Raw genomic sequence first — 8,138 nt, 5'->3', positions numbered from 1 at the left:
TCCCTTCCCTTCCCTTCCCTTCCCTTCCCTTCCCTTCCCTTCCCCTTTTTTCCCCTCCAAATCCACCCTATGGGCTAGAAGAGAAGAAAAGATGTATGTGTGTGGCAGGTCTGCTAAGAAACCCTCGTGTGTCATTTCATCTCTCTGTGCCTCAGCTTACCCACCTATAAAATGGGCCCAATGCTATTAACTGTGTTTCTCAAGGTTTTTGGAGTTTCTCCTGTTCAACTGATAAGATTCTGTTTCCAAATCAATGCCGTGAGAAAGAGCAGAGTACATGAACTACAGCCTGGAATAAATAACACCAACATATCAGCATCAGGCATGGACAATGTGAAAAATGCACTTCAAATGAAGTCACCTAAATGTCAGTTAACACCGTTCTCCTGTGTATCCCTGCCCAGATTGAACACAGTGGGAAAATGCTCCCCGCCCTAGCTCTCATGGGCTGCTCAGAGATAACGTCCCCATATCCCAGGGCTTGCTGGTAACCCCATATCGGTGTGACAGCGTTGGTACGGTTGTTCTCAAAGGGCTGAGAGAAGATGACTACATCTGTTATTCTTACTGCATCCAGGCCACACTGCAGAGCCCGGTGTGGAGAGCTGGCTCTTGGAAACCATCTCTGTTCACGATTAAAGATATTTTCTTTAGAAAAGACTTGAATGGCCAGCGTGGATTAATTTTTCCTTCTCTGTAATCGAGGTTAGTTAACATTTGCATGTGGTAATCTTTTTCATAAGTTCCTGGACATAAATCACTCGTCAAAGAGAGTCTGGTGGCTTGGAAGCAGAGAACAGCCATCCAAAACACCACTGTGTGGGCCAAGGGTTGTGTGAGCTCCTCTCTCCCCAGCTGTAAATATCAGCAGAAAAACGAGTCCAGCCGTGGTGAATGGCTGGATTCAGTGCAGAGAAATGGCATTTCTGGAGGGGTGGTGCTGGAACTAGAGAATCGGTGCGAGAGAATTTGGGTTCACTCTGTGAAAGTCATTGGGAACGTTTTCGTATGGATTTTACAGACAGTCTCCCGTCCAAATGCAAAATTGAACACGAAGCATTGGGCAGCACCACTCCAACCTCGTCACCCGGTACAGAGCTTATGCACGACAACAAAACAACAAACATCATATGGACTCTTTGGGCAGATTGTTAAACTGCAGCAACAAATGCATGCACTTCCATGGACTAAGATTTATGTGCTCTGGGACATACAGGAAAGAATTCCAAACTAATTAAAGGCATGGCTTTGAGGCAAATTCACGGAATGTCATCTTTAAAGCCTTTCCTGTGTAAATGGGTTAGGGTGGTCCGCTGACTTAGCTAGGCTAGTTTGTATTTTCACCTTGAGCTGTATCACGCTAACTTTCCCATGAGCTCTCTTTGAGCAGCTCTGACACAGCTCTGGTGTGTGTGTCCAAGGGAACAGATGGCAGATAATCAGCCCCTTGTATGATTAAAGAACAGGACAAGGAAGCCAGGACATGGTTCTGCACCCAGTTCTGCTCATTGTGTTGGGAGCCTCTCCATCCCAGAGGGAAAAAGGGTAGAGCCTTAGGAGACTATGTACTTGCAGCATCCTGCAGAGCATGAGAACACTGTAAGCCATGGTAAAACCTCCAGTCAACATCAGCTAGTGAAGGAAGCTTGAACTGAGCACACCGAACCTGCACATTTGTTGGTTTCCTTGTTGGGTTCTCCCCCAAGCACTAGTGAGATTCAGCTGCTCATCATACAGTCATTGCAGGACAACCAGCACCATCTGAGGAGCCTCTCAGGCACGTATGGATCATATCTGAAGACTGCATTGCTCACGGGATCCCAGTGTCTCATGGGGACGCTGGCAGCTGGCCATACAACCCCATGAGATGGAGCCCATGTGCATTATTTTAAGCTCTTTAAGCATCACAGAAAAATAACTGTTTCTTGATGGATGTTGCTTTCACCTGGTCTAAAACTCAAACTAGTCCAACAAAAACCTGTTCAGCAGGAACTCAAGGAGCAATAAAACACATGTTACTGAGTTATGAGACCTAGTCCTGGTCTAGCATGCTGTGCCTCTTACAGCCCCACTCCACTCCGCTAACTAGGAAGAGAGCTACTAAAACATAACCCCAAGTTTATTATGTTAAAACCGCAATAAATCTGTCATGGCCATTCAGGCACTAACATACGACTGCGGAAAATATGTTGGCCTAAGATTTGATAGCAGCAGATGGGCACGTTGCTATTGTTTCATCATCGTAAACTAGGGGGAAACGCTTAGTTACAAGGATCCAAACTCTGTGGGACAGATCTTTGGCTGGTGTAAAGTGGCCCAGATCCAGGGAAATCCATGGAGCTCCCTCAATACAAACCAGCTAAGGATCTCATCCTGCACTTCCCATCGCCATCTCACACAGAGGTAAGAAGTGCCATCCTGGCTCAGGCTGCAAGGTCATCTAATCTGCCCTATCTCCGCCAGAAAGCGTTTTTGTAAAAATGGAACATAACTGACCCTTTTCCCAAATACCATTTTCCAGCTTATGGCTACTAGGGAGTCGGGGACATTCGATGCCAAACGAACATAATAGCCACCAATGGCTGTGTCTCCACGATTTCTTCTGTTAACTTTTGGAAAAGTGATTCGTATTTATGAACATAACAAAGTCATGTGACAAAGTGCTCAACAGCAAAATTATACAACTTATGTAAAATATATATATATATTCTTTTTCTGTGTTTTAAAATTACCTGTATTTTTCACCATCTATTATTACTTGCACAACAAGAAGACATGCACAACGACCTATTTTTCATTACTTCATATTACTCATGATTTGGTGGACACCAAAGCTATCCACTGACCTATCATAATCTATTGGCTAGATATCTATCATGGTCAGTCATGCCTTCTCAAAAGTGGAGATTCCCTATATATACATGTTATAGAATCACAGAATGGTTTGAGTTGGAAGGGACCCTTAAAGGCCAGATGGCCCCACTCCCCTACACTGAGCAAGGACACCCACAGCTCCATCAGGTGCTCAGAGCCCCTCCAGCCTGACCTTGAGTATCTCCAGGGATGTGGCACCCATCACCACTCTGGGCATCCCATGCCAATTCTTCACCACCCTTATCATAAACAACTTTTTCCTTCCATCCAGTCTAAATCTCCCCTCTTTGAGTTGGAAACCATTTCCCCATATCCTGTCATACCAGATTCTGCAAAAGAGTCTGTCCCCTTCTTTCTTACAGCCCCTCTTTAGATACTGAAAGGCAGCCAAGTATTTAGAACTTATATTTCTCTGACACATAAACGCTTAAGAGGACAAACAGAGAAAATCATCCAAAGATGGAAAATGCATAAGGTGTTTGTACTGTGGCCTAGAAATCACCGTATATTTGAAGTCTACCATTAAACCAGTCGGAGGTAAAAGATGAAAAAGACTTGAGAGTCTGAGTGAGAATTACACTGTGAGAAGAGCTGAGGCACTGTCTAGCGAGTCCTCGTGCCAACAGGACTCACAGGCATCAGGAGCTGACTTTGGATCCAGCTGTCAGAGCTCAGCCAGGCATGGAGAGCTACAAGACGTCTCTGAGGCTGGGGAGCACAGAATGCTGCAGCCAGACGTAACGGAGGTCCCTCAGCAGAGCTGTGTGTGTGTGTTTGCGTGGGCTGAAGGGGTATGTGTTAGCAGAGGTGGATGGCTGAAACAGCAGGGAACAGTTTTCTTGCTGCTCTGCTGTCTCACAGTTCAGCTATTTGCAGAGTGGAGGTAAAATGCAAGGCGAGGAGTGGAGAGGTGGCATTGTCACTAAGACAATGGCTCTACAGTGTCATAGAAAAACCTCCAGGGGTCATCTCTGATAACTGCTCCCATAGCAGGTTTAACCCTATTTACTCACTTTGTCCATTGCCTCTTATCATTTGCAGTGCACCTGCGAGGGGATCCTGGCTCATCTTTTGTCAGGGTCTCATTTAGGTATCTTCTGAAAAATGTGAGATCCCCCTTTTTGGCTCAGAAGTAGTAGTAATAGTGATACTGACAATAACAACAATCATCATAGAGTACTGCCACCTACAATAATAATAACCGGAAACAATACAATATGATCACAAGAAGCAGGAGGAATATGCAGATTCAGTGACAGATATTTGCTCTTGCTGCTCCTAGTCCAGTAAATATGTATGGTTTTGGCCTCTGATCCTTATTAGATCCCTGAAAAACATTGTGGCAAAAATGTTACGATGCTGTCTGTGTTTCACTAAGATTTTCAGGGACCATTCTGCTGAAATTTTTTCTTTTCAAGAGGGGTAAAACTCCCTCAATTGTTTTCTTAATCAAAAGGGGAAAAATTTGTGACATTTTCTATGAACTTGTCCTTGTTTGTCATTGGTAGAAGGAGTGCTCTGTAGCTAGTTAATATTTCTAGATGTAAAACAACAGCAACAAAACAAAACCCAGTAAAAAATATAAAAATACATGTTTACATATTTAGACTTAAATCCAGTCCAAAGCTCCTCTCTTTCCATTTGAAATTTCTGCAAGAGTTACGCTGAATTTCTGCACCATCAGATCCCAAACGAGTCTCACAAAAAGCAAAAGCTCATTCCCAGTATTGGGACATCTATTGGCACACTACTGGAAGCCCTATTTATATGTTATATGTCAGCCATGCCTTCCCAAGCACAAACATTTTACAGATTTGGGGAAATTCAGATTCATAGTTCCCTTTTCTTCGAAGTAACAGAAATCTTCTGTGGAGATAATAATGGCTTTCATGTTGACATGTGACTCAGTTTTTTTTTACAAACTTCAGTGGATGACTTGATGTTAACAACAGAAAAAAAGAGCAACACAGAAAACCCATCACTTCTACCTGAAAAAGATCCTCCCAATACATTTTGGTCTATCCATGCTTCCCGTTCTCTTTCGGCAGAACCAGATGCAGAACTCCTGTGGACATCAGAGAACGCACAACGGAGCCATCAAGAAGTTGCAAGAAGGTCTGGATATAATGACAGCCAGAAGCTTGGAGAAGAGAGCAAAAGAATGCTCAGTCTGTACATGCCGTGTCCTTATGCCGTGCTAAGCATCCACAAAGACCACTGCTGGAAACAGGATGAAAGGCTAGATGGACTTCTCCTCTATTCTATGGCCATATTTATATTTTTATGAGCTGGCTTCTGTCCAGTCAGGTTAAGAGTCATAGAATCATAGAATCGTTAATGTTGGGAAAGGCTGCTAAGATCACCAAGCCCAACCCAACCCATCCCCACCATGCCCAGGAACCACATCCCCAAGTGCCACATCTCCAAGGTCTGGATCAGTGACACCTGGGGTCATTCAGTATCCCACCAGGGTAAAACAGTCCACACATTCATTTGCATGTTTGAAGACCAGGATAGTCTGGAAAGAATACAAATTATTTTTTGAATGGCTCGGCCTGGCATGTTTTACATGGGATATCCAACATCTAGAACACTTCTTGCTCTAACTCAAAACAAAACACATGGCAAACAAAAGGTGGTTCTTTCTAAGGTGAGTCCTGATGCTTGCAGTGAAATCCACTCACCACCACCTGTATTAGAGGTGGGGAGAAGGGGAAGAATGGGAACACTGCTGAACTGATTAAATCTGCTCACAAATCCATATGTTACGTTATTGAAAAAGGAGGGAAGGAAGAAGAAAACAAGCATTTGTAACAGGATGAAATCTGGGAAAACAGGACCAAAAACTCTTCGTAATTCAAAGCAGTTGTGGGAGTTCTGAGCCCATAAGCCATAAATGACTAAAACATGTTCCTGCATTTTGAATTATGAAAAAGATATTAGGGTGGGTTTTTCTCTCTTTTTAATGGGATTTGATGGAATGCCAGAATATTGGAGTTTGGGTTTTTCTCTTTTTTATTCTTGTATTTTTTTTTTTAATGGTTCAACTTGCCAAATGCGCTCATGAATGCAATTTTGTCTAAAAACACACTGACTTCGGAGGAAAAACACACAGACACACAAAAATTGTCTCGTGTGACTCGGCATGTAAATCATTTTTACTCGTATTTAAAAAATGAAATAAAACATAAGTCCTCCAGCAACCTGGTAGGCTTTGCTTGGAGCTGGTGCTGGGGCCTTCTGGAAGATGGGAACCACCCTTTGTGCATGAACGACTCCCACTTTTGAACCGAGAGCATCTCCTCCCTCCCCATGAAATGTTCTCATTTCTGACTTAATGTCACCATTTCCCATCCTGCCTCAAAGCTGTGGCATGTTCCCAGAGCTACCGATTTCTGATGGCTTTGTTTTAGATGACTTCCACCTGCTCTTCAACTGGTGGGGACTGCTGTCTGCCTGCAAATCGTGGCCTTTTTTGGAAATGTATGAACGAAAAGGAGCTGGTTTATTTGCCAAGGCAACATTTTTTTTGAATGCAAACTCACAGCACACATAGATAGAGCACAGTTCTGTCATGAACAAGAATAGCAATAAATTTTCACGAGGTACAAATTTCATCCATGTATCAGGCTTATACTTTCAAGCTGTCAGCCCGTATTGAGGCTCCAGTGCTATGTCTGTCAATGAAACATTCACTCTTTAGATAGTGGGGCAATGTTTATTGCTGTTCTATTTGTTACAGTAGTTACAGAGATGTTTTGGATGACTGATGTCCAGACATATAACAATCTCTGCCTTAATGACGGTGGTTTCTGAACTGTGGTTGGCAGATATCTCCAAATCCTTGGAGCCCATCAGAGGCGAATGCAGAAGACAGCCAAGAAGCGTTACTCTATTTTCAGAAAGCTCCAGATAATTCAACGGAGATAGAAATGTCTGGAGTTCTGCAAATAATAAAACACTGGAAACTACCAGTGTAGGAAATATCTGGGGTCTCTGGAGTGGTGCTGCAAGGAGAACCAAAAGCCCAACTCTCTGACTTGATAACGTTTCTCTTTGGCTTTCCAACAGGTGACTTCTTATTTCTAATAAACTGGTCGTACTCATTTTTAGGACTTTGTTCAGTGACAGTTTATGGAGGCTGGATATATGACCAGCAGAAATCATGAATATGTCCAAGTTATGGGTTTGAGTGCTGTGGACAGTAAGAAGCACATCAATGGAAACCACTATTAGTATTTCGACTTAATTTCCTGCACTGCTGCGTTGTATAATACTCCCTAGCTCTTTGTGAACAGTTTACTAATTCTTTATAGACTAGCCACGACTGAACTCTTAGGTTTACGTGGGACCAACAAGTTGCTACAGGCCTGGAGCATCGCCCAGGCTGAGGTTTTGCTGTTTTGATTCTACGAAATTATTTGTCTTCTCCTCAAACATAAGGCTCCCTAAAGCTCGGGAATACAGCCACGAAGAAGCCGGAATGCATCTGATAAAGATTCGGCAGTGCCTTTGCTGGCAGAGCTCGCTGCAAGTTGCATATTTATTTCTTTATTTATTTATTTTTGATTACTCCAACAAAGCTGATGGCTAATCCGGGACCTTTGGGCACCCTCACACATTGTTAACGACACACTGGTGCCCCAGCAGTGATAAAGTCATTACTTGGCATGGGCTTGGCGGTCAGAAACTGTCCTCAGCCTTATCGCAACCAGCCTTTGGGACTCTCCAAGAGCCTTATCAAAGCAGAAGGGGATTTTTGGTGCCTGTTCCACCACCATTCGCCAGTCTCAGAAATGTCAAGCTCTTGCAAGACCTTTCCTTCAGCTCTCTGAATCACTTTTTTGGGAAGAAGCTCCAAGAAACGGAAACATTCCTGCTGGGAATGGGAGCACACAAGGGATCTTTTTCGGCTGGGAGTGGCTTGCTGTGCAGTTTGCAGTAGCACAGGGCGTAGTTCTTCTGCAGGGCAACCATTTAAAGGGAAAGACTTGATAAAGCCATGATTCCTACAGATATACTGTTCTTTTCTTCAACAGGACAGTGATTGAAAACACCAGTTGGCTGCGTTGACTCCCAGTTTTTGGAGAAGTTCATCTGACAGATTTTCTGCAGGGAAAGAAACTGTCCAGCATGTCAGAGAGTCCTGGCAAGCACCACGAGACGCAGGAAATAAGAGCAGGGAGAGATCACTAAGCTCTGGAGAAGCTGCTCTCCTGCCAAGCGCTCTGAAGAAAGCCAAGCATGGCTGAACACCATGGAAA

Source organism: Numida meleagris, chromosome 4, assembly GCF_002078875.1.
Source record: "Numida meleagris isolate 19003 breed g44 Domestic line chromosome 4, NumMel1.0, whole genome shotgun sequence".
Taxonomy (NCBI): domain Eukaryota; kingdom Metazoa; phylum Chordata; class Aves; order Galliformes; family Numididae; genus Numida; species Numida meleagris.
The sequence above is the reverse complement of the archived record's forward strand: the minus strand, read 5'-3'. Positions refer to the sequence as shown.